This window comes from Macaca nemestrina, chromosome 11 (genome assembly GCF_043159975.1).
Source record: "Macaca nemestrina isolate mMacNem1 chromosome 11, mMacNem.hap1, whole genome shotgun sequence".
Taxonomy (NCBI): Eukaryota; Metazoa; Chordata; class Mammalia; order Primates; family Cercopithecidae; genus Macaca; species Macaca nemestrina.
Window position 1 is genome coordinate 117,197,597 of NC_092135.1, and position 19,900 is coordinate 117,217,496.

A 19,900-nucleotide genomic window follows, 5' to 3' on the forward strand; every position below is an offset into this window, starting at 1 on the left:
AGAGAGGCAAATAAGGAAACATTGCTACCGGGTACCAGTGAGTGCTGCCGACTTACCAGGCCTAGGAAATGCCTGAACAGAGTCTTATTCAAGCCAAGGGAAAACGCTGTTAAAACACACAAAACTCCTTTGACTAATGTGAGAGGGGGAAAGAGCCTCTATAATTAACAGAAACTGTCACAGGCATTGGGGGCCTCCGACGTGTTCAATGCAAACCACTTGAAAAGACCCGGTCTTCTAGGAGGTTGGGGTTTGTGAGTGGGGCTCCAACAGACTGGGGACAGCTTTTCCAAAAGAATCCCACCATATTAAAAAAAAAAAAAAAGAAGAAGAAGAAGAAGAAGAAGAAGAAAGGGGGCAGGGGGAGGAAAAACCCAAACCTCAGCTTAATGTTTTTCCACCAGTGGAACTAAAAAGCAAAAAAGAAGAAGAAAAGTCCAAATGTAACCAGTTTTCAATTAGGGCCTAATTAGAAAGAAACGTGGCCATGCTATTACAGATCTAGGAAGGAAGAAATGTAGTCAATGACTTTAGTTTGGGCTGAGCCATCCACTTGAAAGCTATGATGATTAGAGGGATAATTTATGGTGAGAGATGGTAGAGGGGAAGGGAGGAACAGAAGAAGAGAGCCTGGGGGTTGACTGATCATGCAAGTCAAGAGCCTGAGCAAATAGTCAAAAATACGTATTGATCAGCCACAATCTGCAAAGCATTACACAAAGGGCTAGAAGGAGAAACAAAGATCACAATAGATATAACTCTGACCTAAAGAGACTTATAAATACTGTCCCTGCAAAAAGCACCCACCTCTTAACACTCAGCCACTGTCTACACATGCACAAGTCTTCAGAGAAAATTCAACCTTGACTTCTTTTCATACACAAAGTCCACTCCGACAACTCATGTGGGCTGTCTCTGCATTTTTCCCAGCTCCCTACTTATTTGCAATTATGACATACAGAGACCCCATAAGAAAAAGATGTTATCACATCAAATATAATTTCTGGCTTGGAGCGGTGGCTCACACCTGTAATCCCAGCACTTTGGGAGGCCGAGGCGGGCAGATCACAAGGTCAAGAGATCGAGACCATCCTGGCCAACATGGTGAAACCCTGACTCTACTAAAAATACAAAAATTAGCTGGTCGTGGGTACACGTGCCTGTAGTCTCAACTACTCGGGAGGCTGAGGCAGAAGAATCACTTGAACCTGGGAGGCGGAGGTTGCAGCGAGCTGAGATCACGCCATTGCACTCCAGCCTGGCGACAGAGTGAGACTCCGTCTCAAACAACATCAAAAATATATAATTTCTGAATGAAGTGATTTGGATTTGCCTCCGCCCTCAAAAGAAACCAGTCAAGGTCTATACCCTGGCTCAGGCAAGCTGAGACACTGCATCAAAATGGAGAAACTTAGAACAGCTCAAAGAGCATTTCTTAATTTCCTTTTTCTTTTTTTAAATAAAAATAAAAAAGATCAAGTAAGGTTTACACATTGCAATTGGTGGATATATCTCTTAGGATTTTTTTTTTTTTCCTCTTTGAAACAGGGTCTCACTCTGTAGCCCAGGCTGGAATGTAGTGGCGTGAGCACAGCTCACAGCAGCCTTGACCTCCCAGGCTCAAGCAATCCTTCCAACTCAGCTTCCTCAGGAGCTGGGACTACAGGCATACACCACCACACCTAGCTAATTTTTGTCTTTTTTTGTAGAGACGGGTTTCGCCATGTTGTCCAGGCTGTCTCGAACTCCTGGGCTCAAGCAATCAGCCTGCTTTGGCCCCCCAAAGTACTGGGATTACAGGCGTAAGCTACCATACCCAGCCTTTCTGCTTTCTTTATGATCCCAAAGGATTCAGGTCCATTTTCTGTAAAGGCCATAATACATGAGAACAAGCAGAAAGAAACTGGGGATGGGTACCCTTGTATATGGCTATAGGAAGGAACGGATCAGCTGGTTCCATTCCACATTTGCAACAAACAAACCAGTTTGATTGGGAGAGGCATGGAATACTTTCTTCCCCTTGCTCTGGGGTACCCTCTCCTTTGTTGATTTAGTTCAGGCAACTTGGAGGAGGGACAGGAAGGGCTAGGGCAAACATGTCACAGCCTGCAGTGAATAGAGCCAACAGAAAGGAGAGGCAAAGAACAGAGCTGAGAGGAGAGGAAAAGAGGAGAGGCCTCTCTTCCCATCCCACAACCTGGTCTCCATCCAACACAAAGTTAATTCCTAACCTCGGCTTCACCACCCTGCCCACTGCTTGCATGATTTATCCCCCTATCTGCCTGCATCGCCTTTACAAGCCTCCCAGCCCTGCAGACCATTATAAAAGCTGTCTGTGCTGCTGGCTCGACCTGGCCTGGCCCAGGCTCCTGCCACGGTAACCCTTCTCCACCCCTTCATTTTACAAGCCTTCCGCCATCATGGAAACCTGAAATCCCACGAAAGAACAGTAAACATTGCAGGGGAAAGAAAATACCTAGCCAGGCTACTCTGGACAGCAGAGTCACAAATGGACTGATGTCTCTAAGCCAGGGATGAAGGCCTCTAGGCAACAGTGAGCTACCTTCTTGCCTGGACTCACCTGGTCAGTAACAAAGAGATGCACACACAGATGCCAATCCTTCATGGGGCACAGCCAAGTATCCTGGTGCCCTGGGAGTTCCCAGGCTCAGAGAATCAGCCAGAATGTTGGGGAAACTCACAAGTAAACACAGGTGTCAGGTTCAGAGAACCATGTGGAAATGTGAAATTTTAAATAACGGAAAGAGACTAAACATTTTTCAAACCACGAACTCAGAATCAGCTCTGTCGCCTTCTTATGGGCTCCAAAGGGAGGTGATATGGTATAGTGGAAGGAGCATAGGCTTTCAGTTCAGCTGAATGGGTCTGAAAGCTGGCTTCATCACTTATTTATTAGCTATGTGACTTTGGACAACTCATATTTTCTGAATCTCAGTTTTACTCTGTATCATAGAAAAATACCAACTTGTAAAAAGGTTGTGAAGATTAACAATAAGATTTACAGCCAGGATGCCTGGCATACAATAGGTATAAAAAGTTGTAGCTATTAATTGTTATTTGGGACGTTAGACATCCTAAAATGGGGATGTGGTAAGGGTGAACAGGTCCTATTCCTACTCCATGCAAATACAGCCTTTTTAATAGGTTTCCCCTTTATTCTATGCGGTTCCCTTTCTACACCAGATTCCACTGTTTGATCTCCTGGCCAGGGAAAGAGCCAAAGAGAATTTCCTAGGGGAGTATTCTTTCCTACCCACTGCTGTGAGGACCCCTGCCCCTTCATGACTTTGAACTCACATAACCTAGCTCTGCTCCTGGCCCTTCTCACTAGGCCCCCATTGGCTTCTTCAGCCTCAGTTTATAAAGGCTCTTCTTCTTTCTCTTCAGACGCCTCAAGAGAACCTGCCAGCACCCAATAGATTTCATTCTTTTCACGAAATGTTGGACTGCCCTATTACAACAGACTCTAAGCCAGAAGTGAGGGTTCATACCTTCCCCGAACTAACATAGTGGAGAATGGACACTAAGGAATTCTCCAGTCTCTGGGGGTCCAAAATGCTCTGCCAAGGAGACTGAGTGCTCCCCAGAGCTCCGTTATTCACTTGGGGGTAGGCAGTGGGAAGATGGAGGGGGAGGGGCCGGGAGGGCAGGAAGAGAAGAGAGCCTTGATTCAGGGGGCCAGACTGAGTCCGCTACAGGCCAGGCTCCGCTGAGGTTTCTCGGGTGAAACACGCCTCTGTGATGGCTGTGTCTGTAAAGCGGATGGAAATGCCCATAAAGCCGTATCAAACCCTGTGCAGAGAAGGACAGGGATATATATAGAATCAGGAACCAAAGGGGCCACAGGGGATTCAGGCGGACAGCTCCGCCCAGCCCTTAAACCCGCCCCAGGGAAGGGGGAGGCCCAAGGAACAAGCTGAAGGAATGAAGGCTGGAGACAGCCCGGCGGGCTTATGAAGGGAGTGGGGAAATTAGGGGCGTCAGGGACAATGCTGGAAGAGAGCTAACGACTGAGCTGTGGGAATCAATGGTGGCTGGTGGGAGCTGGGGCCCGCTCCAGCAGATAGACGCTAAAGGGCAGACTCGGAGTTTCAGCAGATCCTGGGGGGACTTGAACCATCTGCTTTGGTGTCCCACAGTCTTGACAGTGCTCTGCTTCTTTCTCAGGACCAATAAGCCTCTAACAAACCGCTTTCCCTGTTTTCTTCCTCTGCATCCCCACCAGTACCTGCAGTTTAAATTAGTCGAGGGGCCAATGTTCTCCACGCCTCACTCCCTTAACCCCACTCCCAGTCTCCCACAGAGATGAGAGTTGGGGGCAAGTGAAAAAAAGAAATCTATCTGTAAAGAAGTGTCCTGAAGCAAGGAAAGTATTTCAAGACAGGCATCTGTCAAAAGACAGAAACAAATTCACAGAAAAGAAAAAGAGGCTCACAGAATGAGACAATAGTGTAGAAACTATGGCATCTGGTGGAATTAGCCCTAAAGGAGTCTTGCCTGGGACAGAAAGTGAACTGTCTTCCACTCTGGTTTGCTGGGATCCCCCTCTCCCCATCAACCTTCCTGTCAAATCAGGACGTTAAGGGTAGAGATCCCAGTGATGGGGAGCTAGAAGACATTAAGCCTACAAGAATTTCTTACCTGAGCAACAGCCAGGGTAACCAATCTCCCACTCTCCCATCCCTATTTCAGAAGAGAATCCCTCCCCCTCACAAACCTGAGTCCTCCCCGCCACCCTGCCCCTGGCCCAGCACAAGTAGGACAATGTTTTGGCGCCACCTGCTGTCCTTTCATGACAACTGAGTAGAATAGATCTTTGAATTGAGTGGACCTCAAGCTTACCTTCCTTAATTCACCATAAATCCTAAAGGAACTTAATCCAAGAGAACAGAAACCATGATTTCTATTAAAGGGAGTACTCCTATGGAGCACACTGGAGAAATCCAGTGCTCCAATCTTCTCCTATTTCCTTGGACCCTAACTAGCCAGAACCTTTGCATAGGATTTTTACATCCAGTCCTACAGCTCTTTGTGAAGTTCCTTCTCCAAGAGTCTGGCCGATTTGAGAATGACGAATACTCAACAAACCCTTTCGCTACTTAATAGAGTCCACATATTTTGAAATTAGCATACCACATTGTTTTGGTTTTCTTAGTTTGGGGCAGAAATTCTAATTTAGCACTGAGAGGACATGATCTAGTGTTTGTCATCAAACACTAATAAATGCAGTATCACCCAAAAAGCAATGACTTCGATATATTATGCTGCTGTATCATTCCTATGATCTTCACTCTGGGCAAACATTCTAATATGTAGAAAATTCATTGAGCAGTCACTTCATCTCACAAAGATACTTTTTCATTCATTTAACAATTTCTATAGCCCCTATTATATGCCAGCCACAAACTGGAGGTACAGTGGGGAGTGAGTCACACAAGGTCCATACTCTCAGAAAGGCTACATTCTAGGATCATTTATCTGACCCAACAAGGTAGTGTAGCAATTTCTCATTCATCTTAAAGAAAATCTATGTGAATAGCAAAGATCAAGACAAAAATATAAACAGGCTTTAGAAAAAGGCAAAATAAAGAAATGTAAGAAGAAGGAATCAGAGTAGGTGGCAATTAATGAGTATATAAAAAATTGTTAATATTATTCTTTCTGGCTATGCTTTTCCCTAAACCCCATTCCTGGACCTAACTCTAGGAACTGCATGCCAGCGTCCAAGGTCAGCTTCCTCAGACCTCAAGATTTACAAGTCTTTGTAGAAAGAATGAAGAAGAGGTGATATTTATTCAATACCTAGGATTGCTAGCTTAAATTATATGCAAGTACTTCCCCAAATGTCAACTCGGGAAATATGTGGGGCTCCATCAAGTATACTGCCATTTGTAGAAGAGAGAAAAGTCTCTGATCGACCCTAGTATGAGGGGAATAAATCTAGGGGAATAGAGAGCCACCAAATCTTAGGGCTAGCCATGTCCTCTCCTAACCTCGTCCTCTAATTGTTCCAAGCAGGACTATACTATACTTATCATTATGTAAAGAATCTTAAGGAAATCACCCGGGCGCAGTGGCTCATGCCTGTAATCCCAGCACTTTGGGAGGTTGAGGCGAGTGGATCCCTTGAGGTCAGGAGTTCGAGACCAGCCTGACCAACATGGTGAAACCCCATCTCTACTAAAAATACAAAATTAGCCGGGTATGGTGGTGCATGCCTATAATCCCAGCTAGTGGGAGGCTAAGGCACCAGAATGGCTTGAACCCGGGAGGCGGAGGTTGCAGTGAGCCGAGATTGCACCATTGCACTCCAGCCTGGGCGACGAGAGCAAAGCTCCATCTCAAAAAAAAAAAAGAAAAAAGAAAGAAATCTAGGAAAGGAGTTCCCAAAGCTTCCCTAGTAACATAGTAACATAATCAGGTCAGGTAAAAAATTCTTCTCTCCACTTCAACTACATCCTTATAATTCAAGTTAATCCTTTCTTGTACTATCATGAGCGAAATGCAGGAAAGCTATTTACTATCCTACATGTGTTAATTTTCCATATTTAAAAGAATGAACTGGCCGGGCGCGGTGGCTCAAGCCTGTAATCCCAGCACTTTGGGAGGCCGAGACGGGCGGATCACGAGGTCAGGAGATCGAGACCATCCAGGCTAATATGGTGAAACCCCGTCTCTACTAAAAATACAAAAAACTAGCTGGGCGAGGTGGTGGGCGCCTGTAGTCCCAGCTACTCGGGAGGCTGAGGCAGGAGAATGGCGTAAACCCGGGAGGCGGAGCTTGCAGTGAGCTGAGATCCGGCCACTGCACTCCAGCCTGGGCGACAAAGCGAGACTCCGTCTCAAAAAAAAAAAAAAAAAAAAAAAGAATGAACTACCATTCAGTCTACTCTCTGAATTAAATAATTCCATTGTCCTTGGATTTTTCTTATTTATTCTATGTCCACCTCTTTTATTATTGTTCTGATTCTTTCTATGGGCATTAAGGCCCCCACACATCTTTCACACGAGACATTAAAACCTCAAGAGCAGCTGGGCACAGTGGCTCATACCTATAATCCTGGCACTTTGGGAGGCCGAGGCAGGTGGATCACTTGAGTCCAGGAGTTTGAGACCAGCCTGGGCAACATGGTGAAACCCAATCTCTACTAAAAATACAAAAAATCAGCTGGGCATGGTGGTGTGTTCCTATGCTCCTAGCTACCCAAGGGGCTGAGGTGGGAGATCAGTTGAGCCTGGGAGGTCAAGGCTGCAGTGAGCCCTGATTGCGCCACTGCACTCCAGCCTGGGCAACAGACTTAAATAAATAAATAAATAAATAAATAAAAATGATGAAAATTGTTTAAAACCTGAAAAGTTCAACTAATGCTAAATACAATGGTAGGGTGGCTTGGGGTTTTCATGCTATTCTTTTAATTACAGTCTGGAATTATATTCATCTTTTTAAACACCCAAAATATACCAAGAACTATATCGCAACTGGGAGCCCTTACTAGTTAAATCTTTCAAGAAAAAAGGTGGGGCAACATCTCCCACCTAAGGAGTAGAAGACCACTTTATAACCACCTCACCCGGCTAGTTTTTTGTATTTTTTAGTAGAAACGGGGTTTCACCGTGTTAGCCAGGATGGTCTCGATCTCCTGACCTCGTGATCCGCCCGTCTCGGCCTCCCAAAGTGCTGGGATTACAGGCTTGAGCCACCGCGCCTGGCCAAGTCACAAAAATTTTACTTTACTTTCCTTAGATCCATGCACCTTTCAAGAGCTCCCTGGGAATCTTTCACTAATATCCCCACCAGGGAATGACTTCCTCATCTGTCCTCACTGAGCACTTCATGTTTGTCTTTATTATAGCACTCTTACTTTGGTAAGATAGGTGTGTACACCTATCTCCCTTTCTAAGCCATATGCTTCTTGGGGGCAGGAATCATGTTAGTTACCTCTGTACCCTTGGGACAGTAAGTACTTAAATATGCTAGTTTCCTATCCCCCATAGTACTGGTACAAGAACCTAAACCCAGTGGTATTCAATAAATGCAGGATAAGGATGATAACATTAATAACAGCCATTCAGCACAACTCCACTAAGTTGCCAGACCAGTTTAGGATATTGGCATGAAAATGCTTTTTCTCCTGGCCCAGACATTTACTCTTAAGATTTGCCTCCTCCTCAATAGACTCCAGGAAATAGGGTTAGTTTTAAGTTCTAAAAACTCTAATCATTCCTGTTTTCTCCAAACTAAGGGCCTGAAGGAAGACTGCAGATACCTCATGAATATTGATGAGCCTCTGCGGTCACATGAATATTAACAACACCCTGTGGCTTTCGGGAACAGCAGCCCAGCTAGAAGGTCTAATATTAACCTTGGCTAGGCCCAAAAGGTAGCAAGCACATATGCCCATACATCCCCGTGGGGAGTAAAGAGTGGATAGTGGAGGCCAGTTTGGAGCTTGGCCCCTGTGCAAACACTGGGCACACAGGCAGTTAAGAAAGAACTAAACATGTGTCCTACGTCCCTGGCACTGGGGGGCTCTGTTAGTAGCTACCCAGGCAGGAATCCCCAATTCTCAAGCTTTGCAGAAGTTAGGATGTAGAGGCTAAATCATAATTCAGAAAAACACTGGTGGGGATACACTGACCTAGTTCAATAGCTACAGCAGAGGGGTAGGAAAGGTTGACAGTCAGATCACATAGGACAAAAACCAGAATCAAATTATAAGGCTCAATTAGGCAACAAAGACATATTTTGTAGATCACACATTAACAGTAAGTAAAGTTCTATAGACTGGAGTTTCCAGCCCCATACCCTCCCACGAGACTAGTGGACACAAAGAACAATGACTGAGACTTAACAGAAAGCTATTCTAGGATTGATGCAGTGAGAGACAGAAGGAGTCAGATTCTTTTTGCACCTACAGATCCTTAACCCAGGAAACATCAGAAAGAATGATGATCATTATTAAAAACAAACAAAAACAACAAAACAAAAAGTACTGTGAATCAGAGTTGACCAAAGAAACCCATGTACTCCTAGCCCTGGGTCTAAGTTCAAAATCTACTTCTATGTCACATGACAGAACTATTAAAAGAAAAGGCAGGTTAAGTAACCCCATGCAGTGGCTGGAATTAATGCTAATAAGATTCCTGCTGTACTCATCCACCAAGACAGACTACATTTAAAACTAGAAAAATGCCTCTTTACTCGCCTAGCCTGATCCTACTCAAAGGCCTTGACCCCTTAGCTCTGCCTGAAAAGCTGATCCAGCCCCCTTCACCCACACTCAAGAGGAACAGAGAGGCCTGTAGGCCTAGCCCAAGCTGAGGTGGTGAGAGGCCACACCTAGGAAGAGGGTGGGGGCTACTCTCAGGCCCTGTGTTCTGTCACACAATTACCATATTATGTAGCTCTAATAAAAAGAAATACTTGAAGTTTTATTAGTGCCATATAATAAAGTATTTATAGAATCCGGGCGGTGGGGGCAGAGGCAGAGAGAGGGAGAAGGAAATAGGAGGAATCGAAATTGTTAGCAATAACCCTAGCAATGGCAGCCCCCAACATTAGCCACCCTGGGCAAACCTCAAAGCCTTCAGCCTGGGACATCAGGCCAGCTGTCATCAACCTAGATCAGCATGGCTTACTGTCCACTCCCTCTACAACAGTCTGTCTCTGACTTCTTCCTGGTTAACAAAGAAAGAGGTGAGGAACTGGGAGTAGTAGGGAAGAGGAATAAAGAATTGATATCAGCAAAACTGTGGAGCCTAGGCCTGAAAAGGCTGGGAAGCAGAGGAAAGCAGGCATCAGTTGAAAGAATGAGTGGAATGTAAGCTTTAAAAGGTTCCATTCTGGAGCTAAATTTGAGTTCTCACCATCCAGCATATCTGACCATTTTGAAATTTGCCCAAACAGGGTTTTCCATCACTGCACTGTCCCCTTCTGCACACCTTTCATACCCCCCACTCCAACCACACTCTCCACTCACCACCAGCACCACGAGAGGAGTGCACCCCACACCTACTCCAACCACACGACACACACCCACAGCTTCTCCCACACCGCCCCTCCTCACACATGGTCCTCACAGCCACAGTGCACACACATACAACACGCTCACCACAGCACACTCCTTCTTAAGGCCACGGGCTGCCTGCACTTCCTGGGCATCTTCCCAACTTAAGACACGTCCTAGATAAAAACATTTTCGGAGTCTACAACACTCTTTAACATTTTAAAATTTTCTATTACCCAGAAAATCTCCCCAAAGAGAGAGAGGAGTGAGGGCTGTGACATTATTACAGAGAAGACTATAAACAGAACAAATATAGTGCTGCTTTATTACAAGGCAGTGTGGGGTTGGTGGCTGGCTGATTACAGGGCCACTCCCCAGAGCTCTCTGCAGTCCCAGACCTCAATAAAGGCCAGACTTGAGCTGCCTTCAACTGACGGGCCCCCTAGAATCCCTTCAGATTCCAGTCCAGGATATGATATCTGCCTTGGTTGAAGATAAGGAGGAAAGCAAACACAATCTAAGAACAACCATGCTTGGCAAAGAGCCACTAGACCATCTTCTCAAAGGCAAACACAATTAGGATGGTTTGAGTTTCTTGGAATCAATAGATTCCAAACTTTGGAAATTAAAAAAGATAAAAAACCTAGAGAGAGCAAGAACAATGGATAGACTTAAAACCCATACACATCATAGATAGTGCAGAGTTAAGGGGGAAGAATGGATTAGAGGACAGAAAGAGAAGCAGCGCAGCTTGAGTGACTAAAGCAACCCATATTACGCATAAAATCATAGAAGGAAAGAGTGGGAAATCCACAAGTCCTCTCTTCTGGGCTCTGGGCACACAGCGTCCCTTCTTGAGTGACTCACACTGGGATCACCTTCACCCCTGCTTCATGTGGTAAGAGCCTCTTTATAAGGAGACACACCACGAGCCTTCTCCTCCTCCACCCCTGCGAGTCAGGGCAATTGCGTCACTGACCTCCACACACACTCACTCCCTCCTCTTTCCAGCCGGCCACCACACAAGGGATCTTGTCTTGTGGTCCCTGAGATCCTTTCATCTGGGCTCCAAACCCACTGTCACCTTGGCCCTGAATCACTCCCCAGGAGACACTGGGAAAACAGAGCTGGACAAAGAGTGTCTGGGTCCTGTATGGCTAGAATTTACTGATCCCTGCCGGTGAGAGAACCCAGGCTATGCTCTTCTCTGCCCAAAGGCAGGGCACAGGAATAATTTTTAACTTGGCCTTGTGGCCAGCCCTGCCTACAAACTAGGTGTCCACTGATTTGGGTGACACCCAGCCCCCAACAGCTGAGGGATAAAAAGGGCTGAGAGGAAGCCCTAAAGGTTCTAGCTCCTCTGCCTTACTTGTTCAGTGGCTGAGAAATTGCTAGAGTTGGAAGAGTGCCAGCAAATATCCCCCCAGTTCTGCTCTCATCCCACTTGGCTATTCTGTTCTGAGGGTAGCCCCAAGGAAAACATTTTGGCAGTTGAAATTGTTACTGTTTCTTAGATCCTTCTCCAAGATAGAGGATTCCCTCCAACTGTGTCTTAGCTCATTTCCATGTTTCATGGTCCTAACATTTTTCCTTGACCTTCTGTGTAATGATATTCCACTTTGGGGCTTTGTCATTTTTCTGTAATTTCAGAACCTGTGGTTCAATGGGCAGATTTTAGGATGAGTTACAGGAATGCTGTTTACTCTCTGACTTTTCTCCCTTTTCAAATATCTTTTATTAGAACAAAGTCTCTAAGATAGCATGGGATAACAGGGAAAAGCTCTGCACTAGAAAGTCAAAGGACAAGGTTCTGTTTTCCACCAATTACTTGTGCAACTCGAGGCCATTCAATTTTTCTGAGCCAACGCATCTTATCTCCTCATCCTTAAGTGGCCCTAGTGGGCTTTCAAAACAATAATTATGTCACTTTGGTCTTCTTTTTATCTGAGTAGGTGATCAATATATTTGTGTTGAACTTTACTCAAGGAAGCCTGCTCATTTTACCAGGCAGTTATGCAAATCAAATGAAATCAAAAAGGCAAAAGTTCTCTGCAGAATTCATAGTAGTACAAAAATTTACTGAGTATTTATAACGGATCAGACAAGTTAAAGACATAATATCCCTACCCTTGGGGAACTTACCACCTAGTAGGAGGAGCCAGAAAAACCAGTAATTATAGTACAGTGTTGATATGGCCTACGATAGAGCAAACAGAATGGCACATAAGAAGGGTAAGTAAACTGAACTCGGAGGGCCAGGGAGAATTCCCTAGAGGAAATAACATATTCAATGAAATCCAAACAATAAACAGGAGTTACCCAAGTGAAAAGGTGGAAGGGGGTTTCCAGAGGGAACAGCATGTGCCAAGGACTAGAGATAATGGAATGACGGGCTCTAGCAACTGACAGCAGTTCACTGTGACAAAAGTGTAGATCTAAGAAGCAAGGTGGAGAGTGTGGATGGGGTTGGGGAGTAAGGGTTAGTGTGGCCTAGCAGAAGAGTAGCAGATGAAGCTGAAGATGTAAGTTTTGGTGGCCAGCTCATAAGGGCCTTAACGGTCTTAGTAAGAAGTTTGGACTTTATCCTAAGGACAGCAGGAAGCCACTGAACAGTTTTAAGCAGGGACACATGACCAGATTTACATTGATCAGCAGCTTCCATTTGGTTTCTTTTCCCCACTGTAGATCCCTGGGGCTAGGGAGGTGTCAAAAAGAAAAGAAACAGAGGTTCAGACGTGGCCTACTTCTTTTCTTTCCATGGAACCCAGCAGGTTCCCACACCCTTCCTCATGGGACTCTCCAGTCCTTTAAGTGCTTAGCTTACTTTCCACACAGTCTTCTCTCTCAGTCAGTCCCCTTACTCCTCCCTCTTTTTCTGGCAAAGAAAAACCTTTTATGATGTGGCAAGTCCTTTCCAATCAGCTGTCCTATTGACCTGGGATATTAGCCTCTTTTCTTGAATATTATCCCCTCACCAGCAACCTCCAAAGAGGGCTGTCAAGTAACCCTGCCAGTAATCTACATTTCTAATCCAAGGCCCATTTCTTTTTTTTTTTTTTTTTTTTTGAGACGGAGTCTCGCTCTGTCGCCCGGGCTGGAGTGCAGTGGCCGGATCTCAGCTCACTGCAAGCTCCGCCTCCCGGGTTTACGCCATTCTCCTGCCTCAGCCTCCCGAGTAGCTGGGACTACAGGCGCCCGCCACCTCGCCCGGCTAGTTTTTTGTATTTTTTAGTAGAGACGGGGTTTCACCGTGTTAGCCAGGATGGTCTCGATCTCCTGACCTCGTGATCCGCCCGTCTCGGCCTCCCAAAGTGCTGGGATTACAGGCTTGAGCCACCGCGCCCGGCCCAAGGCCCATTTCTTATCTCTTACTTAAATTCCACCAACTCTGCCAATATTTACTTTTCTCCTCAATCCAAGATCTCTCAACCTCTAAAAACAATTTGGTGGCCTCCTAACAGAAGACCAAGATATGCTGACCAAACAGGTGATCAATCTGAAAGGCCTCATAAGAAAGACCTCATATCTAGATGATAATGATAAACTAGCAAATGAACTCTATGAAAACATTAATTCCTTTTCTTTCTTCCTTATCTCCTCTTAAACTGCAGTTTAAGGTTTAAAATCAATCCCATACAGGAAAATCATCATGGTCATTAATTTTATCTCTTGGCACTACCATTTAACCTTAGAATCAAAGAACCTTGGCACTGGAAAATAAACCTTTAGTCCAATCTTCTACCTCAGTGTCAGAGCTCTTTGGCATGACTTGGCAATTGAGATCAGATTGCATTTTACTGCCTGAAATTTCCTGAGAATTCCTTTTTCTACTCATCCCCACTGAACAGGTTTAGAGCAAGACCTCTATCTCCATTAGGAAATAGCTCAACTCACCAGGTCTTAAGCTTCTAGAACAATGCTATTCAAAGTATGATCAGCAAACTGGTCAGTGCTGGTCTGTGAACTCTTTGTAACTAGCCCATGACGCGATAAGTATAGAAATTGAGTGTAAGCATTTTAAAACTTTTAAAGTAACTTGACATTACCAGGACATCAAAACATGTGTTCAGAGGACTTATCTCAATGAACAGAGTATAGTACAGTTTGAGTACTACTGAACTTGTATGGTAAGTCACATATGGTACATGCTGCACACTAGTTAGGCACATTAAGACCATATGTCAGATTACTTTGAAACGCACTATTCTAGAAAGTTTTCGGAAGGGAAGAGGATAAGTCTGGTGGTAGGGGGGCTAGCTCTCTTCTTTTTTCCCTCTTCTGGGTACAATAGAGAGTGAATCTGCTACCTCGGATGAGGAACAGGAAGCTGCTCCCACCAAGCCACTGACTGTATGGGGTGAAGAGGAGGGCAGGAGTTGGTGGCCAGGTTATCAGGCAATAACAAACTCAGCATCCAAGCACGCGACTTCCAGCAATGCAAGGAGCTTCCTTTGTTTTGGGAAAACAAGAGCTGCAAGAAGCCTCTCCTTGACACGTTCTTGCCTGGCCTCAGGAGAAGCCCAACCACCCCTGACACACAAATAGGAGAGTCCTGGCCAATGACCGGCCAGCCAGAACCCTGACCACAACCCCTGTTTGCTTTTCCTTTTCCACCACTTCCTCAGTTCGAGGGCCACTGTGGGGCCATAAGTAGCTGCCAGCCTAGGTCACCCTTCAAGAACTTCACCCCCAATGACCTAGTACCTAGTCCATACAACTCTTCTAATGCACTTCCTATAGCCTACTTTCTATCCCCATATGGTTTGGTCTGAGAGCAAGGGCTTTTGGCCCCTTCCCTAGAGTTGCAGGTAAAATTAAGTCTTGGAATACCACTCTAACAAAGGCCATGGTATGCTGTAGCGAACTAAATCCAAGAAGATCATCATCTAGCCAAGTGCCCAAGAAGAATATTTGAGGCTTCAATAGAATATTCTGGGCTGGGTGCGGTGGCTCACGCCTGTGATCCCAGCACTTTGGGAGGCGAAAGCGGGTGGATCATGAGGTCAGGAGATCGAGACCATCCTGGCTAACACAGTGAAACCCCGTCTCTACTAAAAACACAAAAAAAGTCGGGCGCGGTGGCTCAAGCCTGTAATCCCAGCACTTTGGGAGGCCGAGGCGGGCGGATCACAAGGTCAGGAGATCGAGACCACAGTGAAACCCCGTCTCTACTAAAAATACAAAAAATTAGCCGGGCGCGGTGGCGGGCGCCTGTAGTCCCAGCTACTCAGGAGGCTGAGGCAGGAGAATGGCGGGAACCCGGGAGGCGGAGCTTGCAGTGAGCCGAGATCGCGCCACTGCACTCCAGCCTGGGCAACAGCGTGAGACTCCGTCTCAAAAAAAAAAAAAAAAAAAACACAAAAAAAAATTAGTCAGGCGTGGTGGCAGGCGCCTATAGTCCCAGCTTCTTGGGAGGCTGAGGCAGGAGAATGGCGTGAACCCGGGAGGCGGAGTTTACAGTGAGCCAAGATTGTGCCACTGCACTCCAGTCTGGATGACAGAGCGAGACTCCGTCTCAAAAAAAAAAAAAAGAATATTCTGAACAACCATTTTTTTTTACCTAAACAAACTTACTTGACTGCATTAGATCCTCAGCTTCAAGAATTCAGTTATCATCAAGACTGAAATATGTAAAACAATACGCCTATACATGATGCAGAATGTCAAAACTAAACTTCCAAAGAGTTAGCTAGGAAGTTTAGAACCAAAGACCAAAAATCCAAAACCTGGGAGTCTAACTCTTGGAGGCATAAACAGAAAAAGAGTCTCAACTCTCAGACTCACATGAAGGTGCCATCTAATCTAAGACGAAAGACTTTGGGACATTTTCTCCAAGAGCTCTGAGAAGTGGGGCTAGCAAGTCCCACCTATGACTTTGCTATGATAAATCAAGAGCCTTGGGGACCAGCAAACCTTCCTCCCTCTCTGATTAATCAAGGGAGCTTACTCTTTATCCTGGCAGTCCAAGAGCCCAAGTTTCTATGAAGACTAATTTGTCCTGTAAGGGGAGGGATGTGGGGGCGGGACTCCCCCCACTCCAGGCCTCCTTCATGCCAAAGAAGGAGGAAACAGAATAAGCAAAATAAAATTCATAAAGTGAAGCAGTAATTATGGTGTGGTCAACAAGAGGCTGCTCCTCAGGCCCATCATTATGTGGCTAAATTTAACGCCCTGCGCGGCCAGGGGAGCCGTGCGCCCCGGGCACGGTGTGTCCACACAGACGCCAGCTCCGCCACCTTCACCCGTTCGACGGCCGCCAGGGCTGCCAGAAAGCAGGTCACAATTTTTTTTATAGTCTGTTTACCAAGATGCTGTTTTTACTGCCGAGGTTTCTCTCATTTTATCTCTTTTTCCCTTTTCCCCAAACAGACTGGCCTGTATTTTCTGTCCTGGGTTTTTTTTTTTTTTTTTTTTCTTTCTCCCTCTCTCAGTTCTATTTTCAGAACTCTAATTTTATATGGTATGTCCCTTCTTTTTTTTTTTGGTAAATATTTGCCATAACTAAGCCAGGCACATCCAGTTTAAAAGGCTCCGTCCCACAAAACATCAGGCCTTTAATGATATGCATCTCATTAGCGTGTCCTGTGAAAGGGGGTATAGAAAAAAATGCAACTTGCAGACTTTCTCACTTTTTATATCTAGAGAGACCTATATTTATATATGAGGATAAGCCAAAAACTGATGTTCTGAGCCCCAATACAAGGCTAGTACAATGGTCATTTGATTCAGGCTTTGAGACCCCAGAAGCAGTTTCAGGAGAGAGGGGCTACTGGTCGGTATTACTGCTGGTCCTCCCAGGTGGTTCTGACAAGGTAAGTACAGTTAGAACCAGTCCTCAGACCCAGAAGTATTAGGGCTCTCTAGATCAGAGGAACAAAACTCTGGGAAGTCCTCTGACACAAAATTTCCCAAAATGGCTGTAAGAAAACAGAGTGGCAATAAGGCATCAATATTTCCCTCCTTCTCTGGCTGATAAGTTAAAGAAAGGGAAGTTATGAGTTAAAAGAGTGCTTGAAGAGATCTGTTCCAAGCTAGAACTTCCACATCTCCCATTTACCGTCCAAAGGCTTCTCCAGCTGTGCTGAGCCCCAGAACTGAGGGGAAGATTTCTTTCTGTACATGTTAGGTTGGATGAAATGGGTTGCATGGTTGAGTCCACTTATGGTACTGAACAAAAGGCACAGCATCAAATAAGCACTCTCCAAATACTTGTCTGTGATGTGCTTTTAAATCCAGTTTGAGGCTGGGTGCAGTGCCTCAGGTATATAATCCCAGCACTTTGGGAGGCTGAGGCAGGAGAATCGCTTGAGGCCAGGAGTTCGAGACCAGCCTGGGCAAAATAGTGAAACCCAGGATCTACTAAAAATAACAAAAACATCAGCCAGGCATGGTGGTACATGCCTATAGTCTCAGCTACTCGGGAGGCTGAGGCGGGAGGATCACTTGAGCCTGGGACATCAAGTCTGCAGTGAGCAATGACCACACCACTGCACTCCAGCCTGGGCAACAGAGCGAGACTCTGTCTCAAAAAGAAAAAAAAAAAACAAAAAAAAACTGCAGCTTGACATTCTAAGATGGTGTTAGAGGAGCCCCCAGCATTCAGTGTTTTTGATAAGACATGTTGGGGGAGAGAAATAGATACATGAATTGAAAGACCCTGCGTGGCTGTTCAGGTAGCACCTCCTGGGGACTCTATACATTGCAGGGGTCACCAAAGGTCCAGAGTCTCTAACTCAGTTTTTATTAGTTCATTTAGGGATGTTCAGACTTTAGAAGATTGGCTGATGTTAACTAAAAATTATAAGAGACTAATTTTGAAATTAAAATGCCAATTTATTAGTTTACAAAGTGAAGTCTAGTCCAGTTACTAAAATATCTTCAGCTGCTTTTTCCTGGGAAGCTGAATAAATATTGAGAGTGCTACTTGTTAAACACAGGAAAAGGGCAAAAATCGGCAAATAGCTTTAGGGGATAGTCTACATACATTGTGCAAGCTAGACATTCATCTCGTTCTACTGAATCACTGTTTTGGCATTGTGCTAGATAAATTAATAAATAGTTACTCCTTGGTTTTTCTTGTTTTGGATTCTATACAACTCTGTTCCTCTGTTAGTACATTTCCTCACATATCATAAATTAATTACATAAAGATTTTTCTTTAATTGCTTGTAAGAGTCTAGAGGCATACAAGACTAAAAGTGGCAAGAAAGGAATGTGGAATAAGAAAAGAGGCAGTACTTGGGGCACAGTGCTCTAGCTTTGAACCATTTTCCTATCTTTTAAGTTAGGTCTCTATACTGCTCACAAATTGGTCTCAATCTTGCCTACTGCCCACAAAACTTCCAACACATATAACACGTGGCAAGGCAATCGGACATGATGGAAGAACATTGGACCAGAACGTCAGAGTCCTGGGCTCTGGTGCAAGGCAGAGTCCTGGGCTCTGGTACCAAATTCTACAATTGTTTGTCTATGTAGAGTTATTTTATCCTTATGGACCCCAATTTCCACATAAGTAAAAGAGAGTGGCTTGATATAGCCTTAGATTGATAAAGTCACTTCAAAATTCCATGGCTCTAATCTGGACAAAATATTTAAGAGGCTGTAATTTCCTTCATTGAGATACTGGCCCAGGCCCTTGAGATTTATAATCTAGTTTCACGAGCAATGTATTTATAAACTGTTGGATAGATTACTCCGCAGAGAGCTAATCTTATCCATTTTATATTGATTTTTCTTTACACCTCAGTATGAGAGGTTACCCCAAATTTAGGGGGGGATACTCTGCTTAAGACTTGCATTTCCTATGTACTCACTAAACTCAGCAATTTCACTATGCTCTTCCCCTAGCTGCTGGCGGCTGCAGAAAACAGAATGCGGTTGCCATCAACTATTCCTTCTTTAAACCAAGCAGTATTATCCCATCTCAGAATTTCTCTTCATTGCTAGCTTTATCCATACCAAATTAGAAGGGGTTCTCTGGAGTAAAAGATTCTAAGAGAGTAATGTATAGCATCAGAATTGCTCAGGCTTCAAGCATAAGATTAACAAAAGCCAAAGACCTTTTAAAGGATTCCCTCAAACCACCACACTTCAGGAAAGCCCCTTAGATTGTGTAACTCAGTGAAAGATCTAGCTGTGTCTTTTCCTTCAGCAGCCATTCCCCACGTAATATTCCTCTGAACTCTTACCTCAAGAGTAACTTCTTCCAAAAATACTTTTCCCAAACTGGCCTGCTATGAACCCCAGATCCCAACCAAATGCCAAATGAATCCGTTTCTTCCTCCTCTCAGGTACTATATATATACACACACACACGTACTATATATATACTATATATATGTACTATATATGTATAATGTATTTAGAATATTCGTTGTAGATATGTAAATTCCAGCAGTTTAATCTGCATCAAAAGTCCATTTTTAAGGGCAGAAAACATGTTTTAACTTTTCAGTATAATTCCATCAAGTTTCGTATCTTCAATGGGCTTAATAAGTACTGTCCACAAAGAGTCTCAACTTCTAAATAGAAAAACAAATAGACCAAAGATCTCCCACACTGAATGAAAAAAGTTATTCTGGGATCTTCTGGCAATTTCTCCCTTCACAATTCCCTTATGGAAGATAACAAGGATGTCCGTGAATCCTGCAGTCTCATTTCCTAAATACTGGACAGCTAAGCTGCCAACTTACAGGACTCAGCCTTTATAGAACTCTCACTTTTCAATGTGGCCCACTATGCAAAAGAAATATCACCCATAAGTGAAGGATATAAGAGAACGCTTTGGGTATACTGTTAAAATTATGAAGCCAACAGACCAGGTAAAACTTAGAGGTCAGTTGTTTGACGCTTTCTTTGTTTTCTCCTAA

At 44.6% G+C, this 19,900-nt stretch overlaps 1 protein-coding gene across 3 annotated transcripts in view; it reads right to left on the reverse strand.

Moving 5' to 3' along the window:
* The window catches only part of LOC105481246 (non-homologous end joining factor 1), a 102,931-nt gene that overhangs the window by 53,503 nt on the left and 29,528 nt on the right, over positions 1-19,900 (reverse strand). The gene's annotated exons all lie outside the window — the stretch shown is intronic.